This window comes from Herpailurus yagouaroundi, unplaced genomic scaffold (genome assembly GCF_014898765.1).
Source record: "Herpailurus yagouaroundi ecotype Mexico unplaced genomic scaffold, PumYag 67641, whole genome shotgun sequence".
In the NCBI taxonomy this organism is placed as follows: domain Eukaryota; kingdom Metazoa; phylum Chordata; class Mammalia; order Carnivora; family Felidae; genus Herpailurus; species Herpailurus yagouaroundi.
This window is the reverse complement of record NW_024420442.1, coordinates 9,291,754-9,298,563: the sequence shown is the minus strand read 5'-3', so window position 1 is coordinate 9,298,563 and position 6,810 is coordinate 9,291,754.

The following is a 6,810-nucleotide window of genomic DNA, read 5'->3' as shown; positions in this document are numbered from 1 at the left end:
AGAAAAAAGTTTTATATACAGACAGTGGTATTTGACTTTGAAACCCTTATGATTTCCATGATCATTTGCATTAGTATCATGTCATTATCACTATATATACAATTGTTGAGAAAAACCTGTGTATTGGTAACCAATACCAGAGAAGGAGTTCAAATTACATAAAGGATTAGTAAAGAAAGATCATCACCATGCCAGACACCAGGTATAAAAATCCAAACATTTCTGCCCACTGCATATTGGTTTTGGAGTCACCAAGGAAAATGTAACACAGTCAGGCACTAAATGGAGAAAACTTTTTACGTACCTAGAGAAGAAACAGAGCATGATCAGCTCCAGGAATGAACATCAGACCCTCATGGCCAGCGGGTGCCCTGGGCAACCAATGGGCACCACTGCCATACTCCAGCAGAAAGACCCCTTCCTCCTCATGCAGTCTGAAATACCAAAAGCTGGGCATGTGTCCGAGGGCCAAAAGTACTTATTTAAGCAAAACAGAGGAACAATTATTGAATCTTAAACAGAAAAAGATATTGTTATATAAGATGATAAGCCCAGGAGAGGCTCTGTGAGCCCTTTATCTCTTGATAAGGAGGTGTTCCAGGGCCAATGCTCATTCTTATGTGGCTGAGTGGGGGTCCTAACACTATGCACATGAGACTGCCTTTCCCAACCATAATCAGCCTTCACTGACATGGAAGATTTGGTGCCAGATATTTATAAAACCTCACAAATTCAAACACTTCTATCATGTTATTAGTAACTCACACATAGGTTAGGTAGATTACCTTTTTAAAGTACCTGTGTAGGAAAAATATTTTCTAAGTAAATTAACCATGTTAACTAGATTTAAGTATGTTTAAAATAGTCAAGAAATCTTCCAAAAGTTCTTAGGTGTCAGGTATCTTTAGATACCTAACATATTAATTACAAACAGTTCGTGTGTATCTACTAAAACCCAGCACAGTATATAATGGTTAATTTTTTACTAACTTTGAATCCTGAAAATGCAAGAATTTCTTTATTGATTAACATGAGAGCTTTGGTGCCTGCAGTTTATGAGATTATGCTAGATACTCTGTACAAGACAATGGGGTGATACAAAAACAACTAAGACATAGCCTCTAGATTCAAAGAACTTGTGGCCCAAATGTGAAATCATGGCAACCAACATGTAAAGAAGGCTTCTTTCAACACAGGTTTCATATGTAATCTCTTTCTGGTTGCAGATGCTACATGACTTGGTTGTTTTACAGCTGAAGACGAAAACCATTTAATATTTATAGTAATGGATAAACAAAGGACAAGTCCATGCTTTTTCTAGATTACTGTTTTCAAGCCCAATTTGATTCAATAAGAGTATCTACTCTGACTGAGGCCCTTAGTGCCTGCAATGAGTACACATTTTAAAAATGCTTGCCTTAAAATTATTTTCTGTTCAGGACCACAGTGCCAGGCAAAGCAAATGCAAAGCCCTGGTGAGGCAGAAATTCTTACACAGCCAACTATGTCTTCTACTTAAGTGCATCCTCTTCTCCGTCTGTATGACCTTCTAATCATCTTGCTTCACTGAATTGCTGAATCTCTTCACGTTAATTGTGGTTACCAGTTATCAAGTGACCACAATACAACAATTTGTAGTGACTCTTAGTGCATGGGAACAACAGAGGGCTACTTTTTAAAATATGAGTAATGTAGAATTACTGTTCTATTCCTTTTGATGAGCTGATTTTGCCATAAAGTAATTTTATTGTGGTTCCTTACCAATGTACTTTTTTTTTCCTTTTTTCTTTCTTTCTTTATCTTTTTTTTTTTTTTTTTTTAGAGAGAGAGAGTGCAGGAGTGGAGTGGGGAGAGGGAGAAGGAGAGAATCTTAACAGGCTCCACGCCAAGCATGGATCATAGATGCGGGGCTCAATCTCACAACCCTGTGATCATAAGCTGAGCCAAAATCAAGAGTCCAACGCTCAACTAACTGAGCCACCCAGGCACCTCACAATGTGCTTTTTGTTGTTTGTTTTCATTTTAGTAAGATATGTTATTTTTCGGGGCACCTGGGTGGCTCAGTCAGTTAAGTGCCTGACTCTTGATTTTCAGCTCTGGTCATGATCTCCTGTTCGTGAGTTTGAGGCCCATGGCAGGCTCTGTGCTGACAGCCGCTCTTTCTGTGCCGCTCCCTTACTTGCACTCGTTCTTCCTTCAAAAATAAATAAATAAATATTAAAAAAAAGATGTGTTAGGGGTGCCTGGGTGGCTCAGTCGGTTGAGCGTCTGGCTTCGGCTCAGGTAATGATCTTGCAGTTCATGAGTTCGAGCCCCGCGTTGGGTTCTGTGCTGACAGCTCTGAGCCTGGAGCCTGCTTCAGATTCTGTGTCTCCTCTCTCTCTGCCCGTCCCTCGCTTGCACTCGGTCTCTCTCTATCTCTCTCTAAAATAAATAAACATTAAATTTTTTTTCTTAATTTTTAAAAAAAGATGTGTTACATTTCCTGGCTATTGCTTGGACTACAACTTGCTTTTTTGCTGTTTATTTTATTTATTTATTTATTTATTTATTTAGAGAAAGGGAGAGAGAGAGAGAAAGAGAGAGCATGCAAGAGGGAGAACCTCCAGCAGGGGAGAGGGCAGAAGGAGAGAGAGAGAACCAAACAGGCTGCATACTCAATGCAGAGCCCAATGGGCTCAGTTGCACCACCCTGGCTGGGATCATGACTTGGGCTGAAGTCAAGAGTCCAATGCTTAACCAACTGAGCCACCTAGGCTCCCCTGATGGTTAGTTTTTAACAGTGCCATAGGACCAAAGAACTTTATATCTGAAAGAAACTTTGAAGAACATATAATTGATTCACTTTATTTTACAAAAGATGAAACCAAGGCAGCGAGAGACAGAGACAGAGAAACAGAGACAGACAGATATTGAGATACTATTAAAGTCAGAACAGGGTCAAAATCTGTCTCCTGATTTATAGTCCAGTGCACTTTTCTCCAGTGCCTGGCTGTCTTCCATTTTCCCATGAGATTTATTAATAATGAGTAGGTGGCAGCTCCTCAAACACATTAAATATAATTTGAAATCTGAGTTAGTTACTCTTTGGATAGACAAAATAGTGAGGGAATGGATCAGAGGACATTTTAGAAAGACACTGAAAAAAAGTCAAGATTTTGACAAGAATCTAACCATCGGTAAACACTATATAGATTTTCTTGTTTGTCCTTTTTATTTGCATACCATAGCGACTAGGATGGGGTTATTTTTGTAATTCTAAGATACAAAGGGCAGTTTCACCTCACCTTGTTTATTGTTACCCTAGATGTTAAAAATTCTAATTTTCATAGCCCATTTTTCCTATAAACTGTTACTGATATTATTATACAGTTCTAGCTGTGCAGTGGAATTTATTAGATGTAAAGATAGGATTCAGTAGGCAGAAAGGGAGAAGCTAGGGTTTGACGGTCCCTGGGTGGGGAAAAAAGCATATTTTAAAACATCTCTTCTGGGAACATTTGACCTTGAGCAAACTCCCTCAGGCATAAAGTTCCTCTTAAAAATATAACAGACACCACCTACTCCCCCTCAGGATTATCTCAGGAATTTAACAAACAAAAAACTTAACTGAAAATAAGTAGACCACAAAACATATAGCCAACAAGGAACACTATGGCCATAGACCACACCTCATACAATGGAAACGAACCAATCAAAAAGGAATGACTAGGCATTTAGTGTTACCTAGCCAATAAGGGTAAAACCTGAGAAGGAACAAGGTGGAAGGAAAGGGGTGGACCAAAACCCCATAAAGCAAAGTCCCTTTCCTATAGTCGTGGGCACTCACTTTCGAATGCCCCCTCTCTGTAAAGAGAGCTTTCATACTATTCTTACTTTCTGATCTTATACTCTAATAAACGTTTGCTTGCTGCTTGTTTTATTCTGTGTCCACCTTTTCATTCTTCGAAGTAGTGAGACAACAAATCCTGGGTATTGAGGTAAATAAAAAATCCTGCAACAGAATCCTTGGAAATCTTTTCAATGAACTATTTCCAAATGCAAGTCCAGGGACCTGCCTTCCCTACCAACAGGATTTCTAATGAGCTACAGCTAATCTTCGAACCACTTAAATTAAAATAGGTGCTTCAAGGCAAAGACACAATTTTAACATGAGGTATTTTAAGGTCCCATTATGATCATAAAGGCTTCCTTAGATGTGCTATACTAAAATAAAACCTACCACTTAACAATCAGAACAGTACAAATTCTTTTCTCCAATTACCACTTACTTCACCCTTCCCTTACCAACTACTAGCACTTCCAAATTCTATCCTACCTACTGAAAGAACCTCATTCCACCCAGAAACTCTTCTTTAGATAGCTTTGGGTTGTACTAATATGCATTATCCAGGAGGCTGCTACCTTGCTGTCTTTACTGATATTTTGCTTCTAGGGAAAATCCACTATGAAGTGTTTCGTTTGGTAATTTTCAAAGTCCTGGTTGTTTTTCGGCTGTATAAAAGAAAAAAAAAAGTCTTAGTGACTTGTGGCTTCTGTAGGGACAGTCAAGAGAACTGCCGACCAATTTTTACATGTCTTTATAGAAGTAACTGGACAATATTCCTTTCTGTTCTGTAGTTTGAAAGAGTGAGACTATCAACATTAATGTGAATTATTCTAGTGTCCCAGAGAGAATTATAGTCCAGCTGAGGAAACAAAATCTTTTGACTTTCTCAAGTCTCAAATTAGCCTGGTATGAATTTTACCTAAATTAAATATTTTGGAGGTTTGCTTCTTTTGCTGTGTTGTATCCTTTTATTTAAAGCAAATTTCTTAAGGGCCCCTGGGTGGCTCAGTTGGTTAAGCAACTGACTTCGGCTCAGGTCATGATCTCATGGTTCATGGGTTTGAGCCCCGTGTCTGGCTCTGTGCTGACAGCTTAGAACCTGGAGCCTGCTTCAGATTCTGTGTCTCTCTCTGTCCCTCCCCTGCTCATTTTCTGTCTTTCAAAAATAAATAAATGTTGAACAAATTTTTTTAAAGCAAATTTCTTTTAAAGTTTATTTATTTATTTTTTTGGGAGGGGGCGGAGAGTCAGAGACAGAATCCCAAGAAGGCTCTGCGTCATCAGCCCAGAGGTCAACATGGGCCTCGAGCCATGATATCCTCACCTGAGCCAAAACCAAGAGTCAGACACTCAACCAAGCCACCCAAGTGCCCCCAGGTGTTGTATTCTTAATAAAAAAAAACAAATTAATGCTTTTCTATCATCCTTTCTGGGTTTGAAATGAAAAATGGAGTACAAAGATTTTAATTCTTGAGATCTAGTCATTTCCCTCTCTCTGTTCCCTTTCCTGACTTTTTTCCCCTTTGGAGAAGAAATGAGAAATTTAATGCAGTTGGCCAAATGAAATTGGTTTGAGAAATGAAAGAAAGAATAGATTTGGGAGGAAGTGGGGAGGGGGAGTGTCATAGCCTGAAGGAAAATATAGATAAGAAAAGAAAAACCTCTCAGTCACCAAGGAGGAGGCCTCAGAGTGGCAATCTAGCTGCCTGAGTCTTTATATTGAAAGGAAGTGTGCAGTAGGGCCAGAGTGCTGTATCTCTATGTACAAATTCATAACACACTTGTGCTCAAGAGCCTAGTCCATGTTTAACAGCTCTAATATGGTCCTAGTCCTAGTTTAATGTCCCTAATATGAACCAAGGATGTAGCATCTTGAGCTAGCTGGAAATTTTAAAAGGAAACAGAGACCTAAGTCTTTTATGTTAAAAATTTGGTATCATAAGGCTTATATGCAGTTTTTATTATTTCTGTTATTTTTCATTTCAGAAAGAAATTTGGGAAATAAACCACCTATTCGTTTGAATAATACATGTATTTTAAATTTTTTGTAATGTTTTTCATTTATTTTTGAAAGAGAGAGAGAGAGAAATAGACTGAGTGGGGAAGGGGCAGAGAGAGGGAGATGCAGAATCTGAAGTAGGCTCCAGGCTCTGAGCTGTCAGCACAGAGCCCGACATCAGGCTCAAACTCACAAACTGACATCCTGACCTAGGGAGAAGTTGGTCGCTTAACCTACTGAGCCAGCCAGGTGCCCTGTGAATAATACATGTATTTTTTTAAAAAAATTACAGGAGACTAAGAGCATGAAAACTGCTTCAGGTTTGGAGCTTTAATCTGAGCCTCAACACTTAGCTGAATGGTGTAGGACAAGTCACTTGAGTTCCTGAAACTCAATTTTTTATTGGTCAAAGGAGGATCTATTTTGCATTAATCAATTGAGATAATGGGCATGATATCCCTATGTGAACTAAAAAATGCTAGGGAAATATAGAGACACCATTCCGAGCCCCTGGAATAGTTCACATATATGGCCACTTATTCTCTTGGTTCTGGCAACACTCAAGTGGGGAAAAAAAGAAAAAGAAAAAGAAAAACTAACAAAGCTTATGTTGAAGGAACTGGATATACAGGAAGAGAATCAGAATATAATTATACCATAGGCAGAGAGGTATTAAAATTTTCTTCTTGATAACCCACAGTAGCATTTATCGAGAACTTAATATGGGAAAATCACTATATGTAGTGTTCTGCGGAGTTGCACTGGAGTACATTCTGTTGAGGGCTCTGATCCTAAAAAAACTTAAAGGGTAATGAAAACAAGCAGTAATCAAAAAAAATTGTACCCCAATGTTTATAGCGGCACTTTCAACAATAGCCAAATTATGGAAAGACCTACATGTCCATCGACTGATGAATGGATAAAGAAGTTGTGGTTTATATATACAATGGAATACTACTTGGCAATGAGAAAGAATGAAATC